The following is a 13,082-nucleotide window of genomic DNA, read 5'->3' as shown; positions in this document are numbered from 1 at the left end:
AAACAAGCACAGATAACATATGCGTATTTAGTGCGCTGTCCGAGGGGAGGGCTCTAGAACAGAAGATGGTGAAACATTGAAACAACATACATGAGTAAAAAGGTAATACAAAGATGACCAGGACAATGAAAGGCTTTAAAGGGATAGTTCACCCAAAAATTAAAATTCTGTCATCATTTACTCACCCTCAAGTTGTTCCAAACCTGTATGAATTTCTTTGTTATGCTGAACAGAAAAGAAGATTTTTGGAAGAATGTGTGTAACCAAGCAGAGAGAGCAACCTTTGACTACCATATATTTCCCCCCCCTACTATGGTAGTCAATGGTTGGTTACACACATTTTGCTCCAAATATCTTCTTTTGTGTTCAGCAGAACAACAGGTGTAGAACAACTTGAGGGTGAGTAAATGATGAAAGAGTTTTCATTTTTGGGTAACCTATCCCTTTAATTGAGACTTATCTATACAGTGAGTAGATAGAATACACAAATCCTGCAGAGTTAATGTACATATATCCTGATGAGATATATTGCTTATTTGCATGAATGTACCAAAAAAAAGTATGTAAATTTTGATATTTTACATAATCCATCCACTGACAGGCTGAATAACTTTGACATGCACATGGGCCTGAACATCAACCCATCCAAGACCAAAGTTATGTGCGTTAATTCCATGCCTAATGCACCAATCACTGTCAATAATGAACCATTGGTAACCATTGGACAGTAATAACCATTGGACAACTTTAGATAGAAAGCCTCATCAGCAAGGATAATGCAGCATAAAAAGATATACAAGCAAGGCTCGGAAAATCTAAAGGTACATCCGAATCGCTAGAAGACCGTCTGGAAATCTACGCAATACATCAAAGCTATCTGTACAACAGCTTTGTCAAACCAGTCCTGCAATAAGACTCAGAATGCTGGCGAGTTACTAAATGCGACATGAACAAGATCAGCGCCTTCCACAGTGGATGCGTTAGGAGGATATGTTGAATACCTAACCTAGCCTATAAAAATCATCAATGAAGAACTGTACAGGAGGACAAAAAATTAAAAGCGTGGTCACTGAGATCAAGCGTCGAGCCGATGGCTTGACATGTTCTCAAAATGGACCAGGCCCAAATCGCAAAGACTGCACTGAGATGGACACCACCTGGCAGTAGAAAACAAGGTCGACTTAAAACAACATGGAGACGAACAGCGATGGCAGATTTTACGGACATGGGTCTGACGCGGGGCAAGACGCAGCACGCTGCAATTGATCGAGCTAAGCAAATCTTTGATTACTTGTCCCCACCAAGGAAAAAGAGGGGTAACATAACATCCACCTGTTCAAAATACATGATTAAATAGAGAGTGCAGTCGAATCAGTCAAATTCACAAATTAATCACTGGCATTGGAAATCGCAATACTGCGTAAGATTTGCAACTGTTAAAAAAGTTAGTCCTACATAGCATGGATGTGTGCAGTATGAATATTATCCGGGTGTACTAAATCCATCATGTTGCCATTGTCAATTGACCTACCAGCATCAATTGAATTGCTTTATTCACAAATCCTCTCCCATGGCATCATGGGATAAGGTGTCCATTGGACGCACACTTTAGAATCTCGCCGGAAGTAGGTCATCCGGGTACCTTTTGCCTACTTTATGAATACTGTGAATTCTGGCATACTCTTATCACATACTGCAGAAATGTGCAGCTGTAATCAACATGCATTGGCAGAATGGATGATTAAAGAAAAACAAAAAGTAAAGATGGCTTGAACTCTAGGGCCTCGTGTGTGTCGGGGTGAAGGCTGAGCGTCTTTGACCGATGGAGCATGGGAAGCCCACATAGCAGGATTACAGCACACAGGTGCCACATTCACACCTACGCTGCAACCTGACCATACTCAGACAGGAGGAGAAGAAGAGCTCTTCATCCAAACCCACAAACAAAAAGAGGCTTGTTCACACACACACACACACCAAGAATCCACATAAAGGTAAAACACACACACAGACTTACGCTCCAGTTCACCGCTCACAGATAAGTGTGAACATTCATTGATACACACTGACACAAGGCAACACATGAGATACAGTGGATCAACTGCACTCATCCAATGATATTTTCCATACATCAAACAGAGAAAACAGTCTAATTTACAGGATGTAAGTGTCGTCTAAGTTTTCGTCTGGGAATACAAGCTAAAACAGATACAAACTGTGGTTTTTAACTGCCATACCAATCTAAGTGTCAGGTTCAGGGTACGTCCAGCACAATAAATCACATTTCTGCTGGCCTGGTAGTTTGGCTTATCTTGCCTCTGTTAAATTACAGCATGAGTTACTGTAGAGAAAGGGCTTGACATTTATCATACTTAATACTGGGTTGACAGACAAAATGTAGAGTACTTGTTCTATCAAGGAATTTGAGTGTAAAGAAAAGATCTCTGCTTCAAAGCATGACAGGACAACACCCACGGCAACTCATTTACTTCTGGAGTAAATTCATGCGTAAAAACAACACAGACTCTTTGTTTAATTTAAATGGCATTTAAAGCTCAACCTCAGCTGAACAATATCAGTGAGAATGTTAGCACACTCAAAATATTTTTCTACTACAAATGTCTGCATTTCAATGAAACCCGAGAAACCGCCATTTGCAAAACAGTGACATTGCTTATAGTGAATGGATCACAACCACAAACAGTGCAAGTGAAACCTGCAATTCATTTAGGCCTTTGGGAATGTGGGGTAAAATGACCTGGAGTGAAAGATGAGCACCCTCTGTATCTAGCAAACGGTGTAAAATGTTTGTTAGGTGATTAAATATTTAGGAGGGATAAAGCTTTCTGTGAGAGACACGTTAATCGTTGTGTGTGTGTGTGTGTGTGTGTGTGTGTGTGTGTGTGTGTGTGTGTATTTTTTATCAATCCGATTACCAGATTTTTTATCAATCTGCCAAAATGTGAACATATTAGATTAATATTAAAATGTTTTTCTTTTTTTAAATAATTTATTTCATCATGTTCAGATTTGTCTTACCCCAAACAGTGGGGCAAAAACGTATTTAGTCAGCCACCAATTGAGCAAGTTCTCCCACTTAAAAAGATGAGAGATATCATTTTCATAAAATAAAACAAAATCCAGAAAATCACACTGTCTGATTTTTAAAGATTTTATTTACAAATTATGGTGAAAAATATGTATTTGGTCAATAAAAATAGTTACTCTCAATACTGTGTTATATACCCTTTGTTGGCAATGACAGAGGTCAAACTTTTTAAGCAAGTCCTCCATGAAGATCTCCTCTAGAGCAGTGATGTTTTGGGGCTGTCGCTGGTCAACACAGGTTTTCAACTCCCTCCAAAGATTTTCTATGGGGTTGAGATCTGGAGACTGGTTAGGCCACTCCGGGAGCATGAAATGCTTCTTACAAAGCCACTCCTTTGTTGTCCGGGAAGTGTGTTTGGGATCATTGTCATGCTGAAAGACCCAGCTACGTTTAATCTTCAATGCCCTTGCTGATGGAAGGAGGTTTTTACTCAAAATCTCACGATACATGGCCCCATTCATTCTTTCCTTTACACAGATCGGTCGTCCTGGTCCCTTTGCAGAAAAACAGCCCCAAAGCATGATGTTTCCACCCCCATGCTTCACAGTAGGTATGGTGCAAATCAGCATTCTTTCTCCTCCAAACAAGTTGAGTTTTTACCAAAAAGTTCTATTTTGGTTTCATCTGATCATATGACATTCTCCCAATCCTCTTTTGGATTATCTAAATGCTCTCTAGCTTCAGATGGGCCTGGACATTAACTGGCTTAAGCAGAGGGACACCTCTGGCACTGCAGGATTTGAGTCCCTGGTGGCGTAGTGTGTTACCGATGGTAGCCTTTGTTGCTTTGGTCCCAGCTCTTTGCAGGTCATTCACTAGTTCCCCCCTTGTGGTTCTGGGATTTTTGCTCACCGTCCTTGTGATCATTTTGACCCCGCCGGGTGAGATCTTGCGTGGAGCCTCAGATAAAGGGAGATTATCAGTGGTCTTGTATGTCATCCATTTTCTAATAATTGCTCCCACAGTTGATTTCATTTACATTAATCATTTAGCAGATGCTTTTATCCAAAGCGACTTACAAAAAGGGCAGAGCAATAGACGCAACGATACAAAAAAGGCCAACAACCTGCAAGAGCTAAGAATTCTCAGTAAATCAATGACAGTACAAACTTTTTGTTTTTTTGACAAACAAACAGAAAATGTAATTGAATAGTTAAGTGCTAGTTTTTATTGGTCAGGTGCAAATGGAAAATAAGTGTCTTAAGATGTTGTTGTTTTTTTTAAATGGCTACAGACTCGGCAGCACGAATTCAGATCGGCAGGTCATTCCACCAGGTGGGAACGGTCCAGGAAAATGTCCATGAGAGCGATTTCTTGCCCCTTTGGGATGGAAGCATAAGGCGCTGTTCACTCGCAGAATGCAAGCTTCTGGAGGGTGTGTAAGTCTGAACAAGCGAGTCTAAGTATTGGTACAGAGCCAGTGGTTGCTTTGTAGGCGAGAACCAGTGCCTTGAATTTGATTCGAGCAGCCATTGGCAACCAGTGCAGTCTGATGAAGAGAGGCGTGGCATGCGCTCTCTTCGGCTCATTAAAGACCACTCTCGCCGCTGCATTCTGGATCAGCTGCAAGGGTTTGATAGTGCATGCTGGAAGGCCAGCTAGAAGAGCATTACAATAGTCCAGTCTGGAGAGAACAAGAGCTTGAACCAGGAGTTGTGCAGCCTGTTCTGATAGGAAGGGTCTAATCTTTCTAATGTTGTATAAAGCAAATCTGCAGGACCGGGCTGTTGCAGTAATGTGGTCAGTGAAGTTTAAATGGTCATCAATCACATCTCCAAGGTTCCTGGCAGTCCTGAATGGAGTTATGGTTGATGAACTGAGCTGAATGGAGAAATTTTGATGAAGTGCTGGGTTGGTTGAGACCGTCTTTGCAAGATTAAGTTGAAGGTGATGCTCCTTCATCCAGTCAGAAATGTCTGTCAGACAGGCAGGGATACGAACACTGACTGTAGGATCATCTGGTTGAAATGAGAAGTAGAGTTGAGTGTCATCAGCATAGCAGTGATAGGAGAAGCCATGTTTCTGAATGACAGAGCCGAATGATGACATGTAGATGGAGAAGAGAAGTGGTCCAAGCCCTGAGCCCTGGGGAACCCCAGTAGCTAGATACTTAGTTAGACACTTCACCTCTCTTCACACTAAGCTGCTTACCTATTGCTGATTCAGTCTTCCCAGCCTGGTGCAGGTCTACAATTTTGTTTCTGGTGTCCTTTGACAGCTCTTTGGTCTTGGCCATAGTGGAGTTTGGAGTTTGACTGTTTGAGGTTGTAGACAGGTGTCTTTTATACTGATAACAAGTTCAAACAGGTCCCATTAATACAGGTAATGACTGGAGGACAGAGGAGCCTCTTGAAGAAGAAGTTACCGGTCTGTGAGAGCCAAAAATCTTGCTTTTTTTTGTAGGTGACTAAATATTTATTTTCCACCATAATTTGCAAGTAAATTCTTTAAAAATCAGATAATGTGATTTTCTGGATTTTTTTCTCTCTCTCATTCTGTCTCTCATAGTTAAAGTGTACCTCTGATGAAAATTACAGGCCTCTCTCATCTTTTTAAGTGAAAGAACTTGCACAATTGGTGGCTGACTAAATACTTTTTTGCCCCAAGTATGTCTCACCTTACTTCATCGTACATGGTACAACATATCTGAACCAAGTGGAGAGTTCAATTGCATATAATTCAACCAAAATTGTATTCATTAAGTAGGGATGCACCGAATATTCGGCAACCGAAATTATTCGGCCGAAAATAGCCAAAAAAAGCACTTTCGGCATTCGGCCGAATAAGTAAAAAGGCCGAATAATTTTGGCCGAACAATGACGTTTTTAATGACGCGATCAAAAAGTAACCCACGTAGAGTAAGAGATGCGTGCTTTATGCAGCAAACATGTCAGCAGTGTGGAAGCACTGTTTAGTGCTGAAATTTAGTGCTCATGTCATCGATGAGAAGAGGAACCGACTTTCATGTGAGAAAGCAGAGAAGCTACTTTTCATAAAGAAGAACCTGCCACTTTTCCTGAAGAAGTAGGCTAAGTAGGCTTATGTCTAAGACAGTTATTTATTTGTTGTGGGTTCATCCACATTTTTTGCACTATTCAATGCACATTAGTTGTTGTAGACATACAGAGTTACATTCTTTCAGCAGTCAGTTATAGGCCTAACATAGGCTATTCAAGAAGGGGGGCTTCTAAGATGGCCAAATAAAAATATATTTTTTATTTTACTAATTATTTATTTTAAGTTATGTTGTGCTTAGTTTGTATAATATCTGCTGGAATGTTAAAAAAAATTCAGTGTTAAATAAATATTTTGAAATTGTATTTTTGTTATTTGATTTATTTCTCTGAAAAGCAACACAAAATAGTAAAAAGCAAATTTTTACTATTTAATTATTATAATGGTAAAAAAAAATTGCCAAATAAATGGAAAAAATGCGAAACACCGCGTTCGGTATTCGGCCTTCGGTCTTCGGCCAAGCATTTCATTATTATTCGGTTTCGGCTTCGGCCAAGAATTTCATTTCGGTGCATCCCTATCATTAAGTCAAATGTGTGATCATATTCACCATTTCATCTCTTTCTTTCTTTCAATGAACACACAAGCAATTATATACAATTATTTTAAAATATTACAATTTTAATTAATTAATTATTTTAATATTTTACGAATATTACAATTATTTTATCTTTCGAATATTCAGATCTAATATGACTTGTCATCTAATATGACTTCTAACCTGTAAGGTTGCCAGAATAATAATCATACACTGTTTGTTAATTGGCCAGAGGAGAACTGGCACCCCGACTGAGTCTGGTTTCTCCCAAGGTTTATTTTTCTCCATTATCCACCTAATGGAGTTCCTTGCCACTGTTGCCTTTGGCTTGGCTTGCTCAGTTGGGGACACTACATTTTCAACTAAATATCCAAAAAATAATAAAAAAAAAATAATAAAAAAAAAATACTAAACTAAACTAAATTAACTAACTAAATTACTGATCTGCCCACATTTCACTATATTATGACTATTGAAATGAGCTGGATTACATCACTGTTTTCTCCAGAGCGGCTGTACAGCCAAATCTTGCAAAACGATTTAAAATTGGAGAAATTGGTGTCTATCAGTGAATTTAAAGGCATCATAAAGAAAGTGGTAATGAAGGCATGTGATTGTTTTTGTGGAGAGAATCCTATGTATTACTATTTCTTTTAATTATTGTAATTGTTGTATTTTAATATGTTGTCAGACTGTATGGCTGCTACCTTGGCCAGGTCTCTCTTGTAAAAGAGATTTTAATCTCAATGAGACTTCCTAGTAAAATAAAGGTAAATAAAAAAAATCAAATCCTGTTGCAATATTTTCCTGTTAACACTAAGAAGCTGCTTTGAAACAAATGGATTTTGAAAAAAGCATTGTATAAATAAAGGTGACTTGACTTGACAACAGATTGCAGATCTTTTCAATTTTATGTAGGTAAATAGTGAACACTGCTGCTTGTGAAGTAAAATTGTCAAGGAAAGACTTGCATCATTTAAAATCTCTTCCTCACAAAAAGTCATTATGCCTTCAGAACACTAAGATGATTATGTTGTATAAGAATATAGACATACTTGGAATATAATGCAATATGGACTTAATTTATGGTGACTTTTGTCCTTATCTGGTCACCTTCTACTTGAATAATTAGTTAAATTATATAGCGCTTTTCTGGACCATATGGATCACAGTATGGTAGAGAGCAGCACAAACATTCATCAAAACTTCTCCTCTTGAGTTCATAGAAGAAAGGAAGTCAAATGTGTTTGGAATGACATGAGGGCAAATAAATGATTAAATTTAAATATCAATGTACTATCAATAGTTAAGCAAATACTGTCTTCCATTATTCCCTATAGTTTAAGTCCATATTCCTGAGCACTTATGTGATAGTGAAACACTGAGCATATTAGGCACCAAAAGTAAGAGATTGATCTGGCCAGGTTAAGATCTTGAACAAAAAAAAAATCTCACTCTTAGAAAATATACAGCCTTAATAAACTTTCTGTAAGTGCAGAGTTAAGTTTTTTTTTTTTTTACAGGCTACAGATGAAAATGTGTCCCCATGGCAAAAATTTGTTTGGGTGTATTACACTTTATTCAATTGCTGTTTAATTTGATATCACACACACCAAGTAGGACTATCGTGAAACTAATTAAACTAATATCATAATGAAAACTCCTTTATACATTTAGGCCTATTTACAGATCTCTGACTTCACCAAGTAGCTACGATAAATATCTGGCATTAGACCGGAGAAAACCATTACATTACATTACACTAGCCTACTTATCCGCTAGTGAAGTTTCGAGACATTGAAATATGCTAAGAAACTATTAATTTGTTAATTTGTGTAAATAAACGAATGCACAATTTTAGTCACGTATACGTTCTAAGCCTATACATTTTAAGGCAGTATAAAACAGTTCCTACCTCTCCGTCCTCAGCAGATCAGCCGACAATGTCACTGTCAAAACTTTCACTCTTCACACACTCTCGGTGTCAAGTTGCATTTACACACTGGCAGAGCAAATTCACGGAGTATCAGTGACGTGTTCAACAACACGCCTTGATCATTCATAATTGTGTCGCCAGATATCACACAAACAGCAGGGGCTAGCTCCTACATGTCTTGTGCAGAAAAGTTTTTTGTTTTTGTTTTGTTTTCAACTGAAACAAAATATTAAGAAAGAATATGGCTATAGCCTACTTGCCACCTAGACTTAACTTTTCGCCAACACATCCAACCCGTAGTTTTCAAATTTCAGTCAGATTTGTTCACAAATGTATTAACAGCCTTTTGGGAGCAATTCTCTCCAGTCCAGATTTAGGGGGGTAGCCTAATAACGTAGTTTTATAAGTCCGTTTTTTAAGTCAACATAAAACTATTTGAGCGTAATCGTTCATATTTTCGTGGTTTACAGGGGATATATTTTTAGGGGAAATGTAGCCACTTTTAATTGGAATAAAAAGTTCCAATAAAGTTCTCAATTGTTTGTTTACCCACATGATTTGCCTACTCGCCATACGCGGCGTAGGCTACAAACTAACCGCTTATCAAGTATTTGATCTATTTGTTCAATAACAGGTTAGTTTAATCTTATAGCTACCAGTAGAACATTCCAATTCCATTCCGTTCCGTTCTGTTCAGATAGCGTGCATGGTTCCCAAACCTGTCTCGGAGGACCCCCAGCACTACACATTTTGTATGTCTCCCTCATCAGACACACCCACTTCAGGTCTTGCCATCTCTACTAATGAGCTGATAAGTTGGATCTGGTGTGTCTTATTAGGGAAGCATGCAAAATGTGCAGTGCTGGGGGTCCTCCAGGACAGGTCTGGGAACCACTGGGCCCTTCACGGTGTGTAGGCTACACTGTACAACCAGCTCGCACTAGTTTACTTGCGTTACCAGCAGATGGCGTTACTCATCTAAAATCGTCTTGCAAAATGTGAAATATATGTTTTCAATTTAATTCAAATGTATTTGTTTAGCGATTCAAATAAATATAGATTTAAAGCAGCTTTACAGAAAAAAAATGAGGTGTCTAGGCCTACGTTACAATTTTGAGTGATCTGTGTACGCTAAGCTATCACTGTGTCCAAGTAGGCTAGTCTATGTCCATATTTCAGAAATTTAGGCCTAATATATTGGATGAGTTATAGCGTTCATTTAAATCTTCGAATAAATGCAGCTAGGGAGCGCTTGTTTTTGCAGGCCTAACTAATTTAGAATATCTTATGTTTAATTTGAAATGTCTGTTGTGGAAATGCTGATGTTGCATGGCCTTTATAGTTCGAATTAATGTATGTGTTTGCGTTGATGCTTTAATATGGTTGAATGCTTTAATGTAAGTTTTTTACGCCGTATTTTAGACCTAAAAGGGCGTGTCAAAGATGTCTGTTTTTCCGCCCACTTTGTTGTAAATGGTGGTAATAAATAAATGTGTGTTCCCCCTAGTCAGAGAGCCCCAGTTACACGACAGGGATCGTTGCGCAGGACCGTGACAGATGGCGGGATTCTGCGTTTCCTGGACAACCAAGGAACGCGTCTGGTGTTTGGATAGACACGCGGGAACCCAGGAACACCAGGCACGTGCCTGTCCAAATTGGTCCCTGGGGTCTGTGGCCCGTTCAGCATCAGATGGGCTCATCACTAATTGGAGTTCTTTGTCCCACAGCATTAGTCTTCCTGCTCGATACAAATTCATGATGTGTCATGCTCTCAGGTTGCTATATATCTTAATATGAATAATTCAGTCATTCCATAATTCAGTAATTTCCTCGTTATGTTTTGAAGAACAAAACAATACCTCACTGCAACGCTGAAAACAGAATGAAAAGAGGAAAATAAATAATCTCACCTCAAACAGGCTACAGTCAGCCGCACAGGTAAGTGCTCCATGTCTTAATTTACTCGAAGGCACATATTTAATTACAGTATTGCTTCCTTGCAGACACAGTGAGTGAGGCAGTCACTGTTCATAAAGTGTCAACTCAACATCCGGGTCAATGGCCTCGGGGTGAGACTGCAGTAATTACTGTAGCCTACTGCAGCTGTCAAACTGTACACTGCAGCAGAGGACGTGAAGTTAATAGAGCGATAGCTGTATTCGTTGACTTAAGTATTTGGTTCATATCATATCTTGAAACTGTGCAATTTACATTTTTGTTCCACATTTTTGTCTCTCTCATCATTTACTAAAGGCCTAGTTCCTGCTTTGTAATTATGAGAAAATAAATAATTCAGGTTTTATATTAAGCAATTTTGTTCGATTTTCCTTAGGGCACTTCGACATGGATATAGGAGACGTAGGCCTATATCCAGCAGAAACCTCATGTGATTTATTCATAAAATCGTCACTAGGTGGTGCTGCAGTATATCTGTGGGTTTCAAGCTCACTGGCAGGCAAATCCATTAAATAAGATTTATGTTTTCAGTAGCGTGGGTACTGGTGATGGGCCTATCTGATATCTAATTTTATTGTAGTTTGTGCTAGAAATATCTGCTGGAGACCCCAAGCCAGAAAAACAGGAACATATTTGTATGATCCCAGTGGTCCTTATGCAGCATCCTCGACTTTCTCTTCGCGCCCGTTCTGTATGTGTACAATAATATGATTATTGTGAGCGGTGATGGGATCAAGTGTATGTGTAATGCAATTATCATTAATCATGATGGAGAAATAGCTATAAGTGCATTATCAATCTTCACTCATTCACATCATCGGGTCTGTAAAAATGTCCAAACGCTGGAGCTGTTCGATGTTATATGTTACAAATTGTCAAGTTAAACAAAAAAGATACTTGCATTTTGTAATTATTGATTTGATCAGAAGGATCTCTCCGTACTTTCTTTCTCTCTTAGTCTCTCTTACTCAGTCGCAGCACGTTTGTGCTCTTGCCCAGCCTCAGTAATTCATTGATTTTTCTTCTATTTTACAAAATATTCCATGACAACCACATTCCTACTTTACTACTATAAGCATCTCTGTCTCTATGGCAACCTTCTATCCTCTTTAAAGATTCAGAGAGAAAAGAGACCGAAAAAAGAATGAGATGGAGAGAGCCAAGGCCAGACGGATGTTCTGTTTGGAATAATACAGCATCTCAAACAATGACAAATGAAAATTCTCTCTCTCTGACTCTCTTTCATATTCACGTATTTGCAGTTCTATCTATCTATCTATCTATCTATCTATCTATCTATCTATCTATCTATCTATCTATCTATCTATCTATCTATCTATCTATCTATCTATCTATCTATCTATCTATCTATCTATCTATCTATCTATCTATCTATCTATCTATCTGTCTGTCTGTCTGTCTGTCTGTCTGTCTGTCTGTCCACAGATGCAGGTCTTTTGAATAGATGTCAGCATAGTACGATAAAGCTCAGTGTTACTGCAGCCATTCCGCGATGTTTATGGGACAGCATAGGAAGAGGGAACATATGGAATTTCATTGGTTCAGGTAGAGTTGGTGGGTGGGGCTAAAATTCCCCAGTGTCGACTGCGTCAGAATGTGCGTCAAATTCTCACGTTTCAGAATAGTAACCTTGAGGGAGGGGGACAGGGGGTAAATGGAGGAACTATTTCTCTCCTGCGTGGATTTGATATAACACTACTCAAAGTTTAACATTAACCCACGCGCACACATCCATACTCAGACTGACGTTATTTTAGCAGCGGTATGGCCTACTTCTTTTCCAGTCCATGCAAGCGTGTGTGAGTTCTACTACAGCTCTCTGCCTGACCTTGATTTGTTCATTGAATCTGCAGGGGACGGCTATCTCTTGGGTGCTGTGGCTGAGGAAACAGGTGTAAGTGTCTCCAGGTTAAGGATGACTCATCGCATAGACACACAGCCACATCTATTCCTTTTTTTGAAACATTCAAATACATGACCTTGTTCATTCAAACCTTTTTAAATGTCTTCCTAGATTTAACGAATGTAAAAAGTAATTCAAAAAAATCAGTTAAACACTCTCTATCTGTTTCAGAAGTGTGTCTCTGTTCCGTCCTGGGAATCACAAGACCAACAGGATCTAGAAAGCACACAAAGAATACAAACATGGCACCTGCACAATACAGGTAGACCTGCATAGACATAGACCAGGCTATCTTTCTGTCTGTCTCAATGTGTATCTTGTGTGTTGTGTTAAATATGAATCAGTGGGACATGGCTACTTTGATCAGTTACTGTGAGAAGCTCTTCTGACTATATCTCTCTTCCAGACTTTCTCTCTCATTATCTTGCTGTTTATCACTCATTCTGTCTCATAGTCTTACCTCTTCTGTTGCTCTGCCCACCTGAGTGACAGTTAGCTGCTTCATCCAGACTGCTGTATACTGAAATAATTGACCAGAAAGCGCTGTTTAGAGCAGTCTGCAAAGAAATGAGTGACAGACAGTAAAGCAGTGCCGTGAACATTT

The 13,082-nt window shown here is 38.9% G+C and overlaps 1 protein-coding gene across 5 annotated transcripts in view; it reads right to left on the bottom strand.

Moving 5' to 3' along the window:
- Nucleotides 1-13,028, bottom strand: part of gas2b (growth arrest-specific 2b) — a 30,577-nt gene extending 17,549 nt beyond the window's left edge. For 2 of the 5 annotated variants that reach the window (XM_067441012.1, XM_067441031.1), the window contains exon 1: nucleotides 8,578-8,744. The gene's annotated coding sequence lies outside the window, so the exon portion shown is untranslated. Of the gene's footprint in view, nucleotides 1-8,577; nucleotides 8,745-10,508; nucleotides 10,624-12,938 lie in introns of those variants that run through there. The other 3 variants (XM_067441039.1, XM_067441022.1, XM_067441049.1) reach the window with 3 other exon arrangements.
- Between the last annotated feature and the right edge of the window lie 54 nt (nucleotides 13,029-13,082).

Source organism: Pseudorasbora parva, chromosome 1, assembly GCF_024679245.1.
Source record: "Pseudorasbora parva isolate DD20220531a chromosome 1, ASM2467924v1, whole genome shotgun sequence".
Lineage (NCBI taxonomy): Eukaryota > Metazoa > Chordata > Actinopteri > Cypriniformes > Gobionidae > Pseudorasbora > Pseudorasbora parva.
This window is presented reverse-complemented; position numbering and strand designations above follow the sequence as displayed.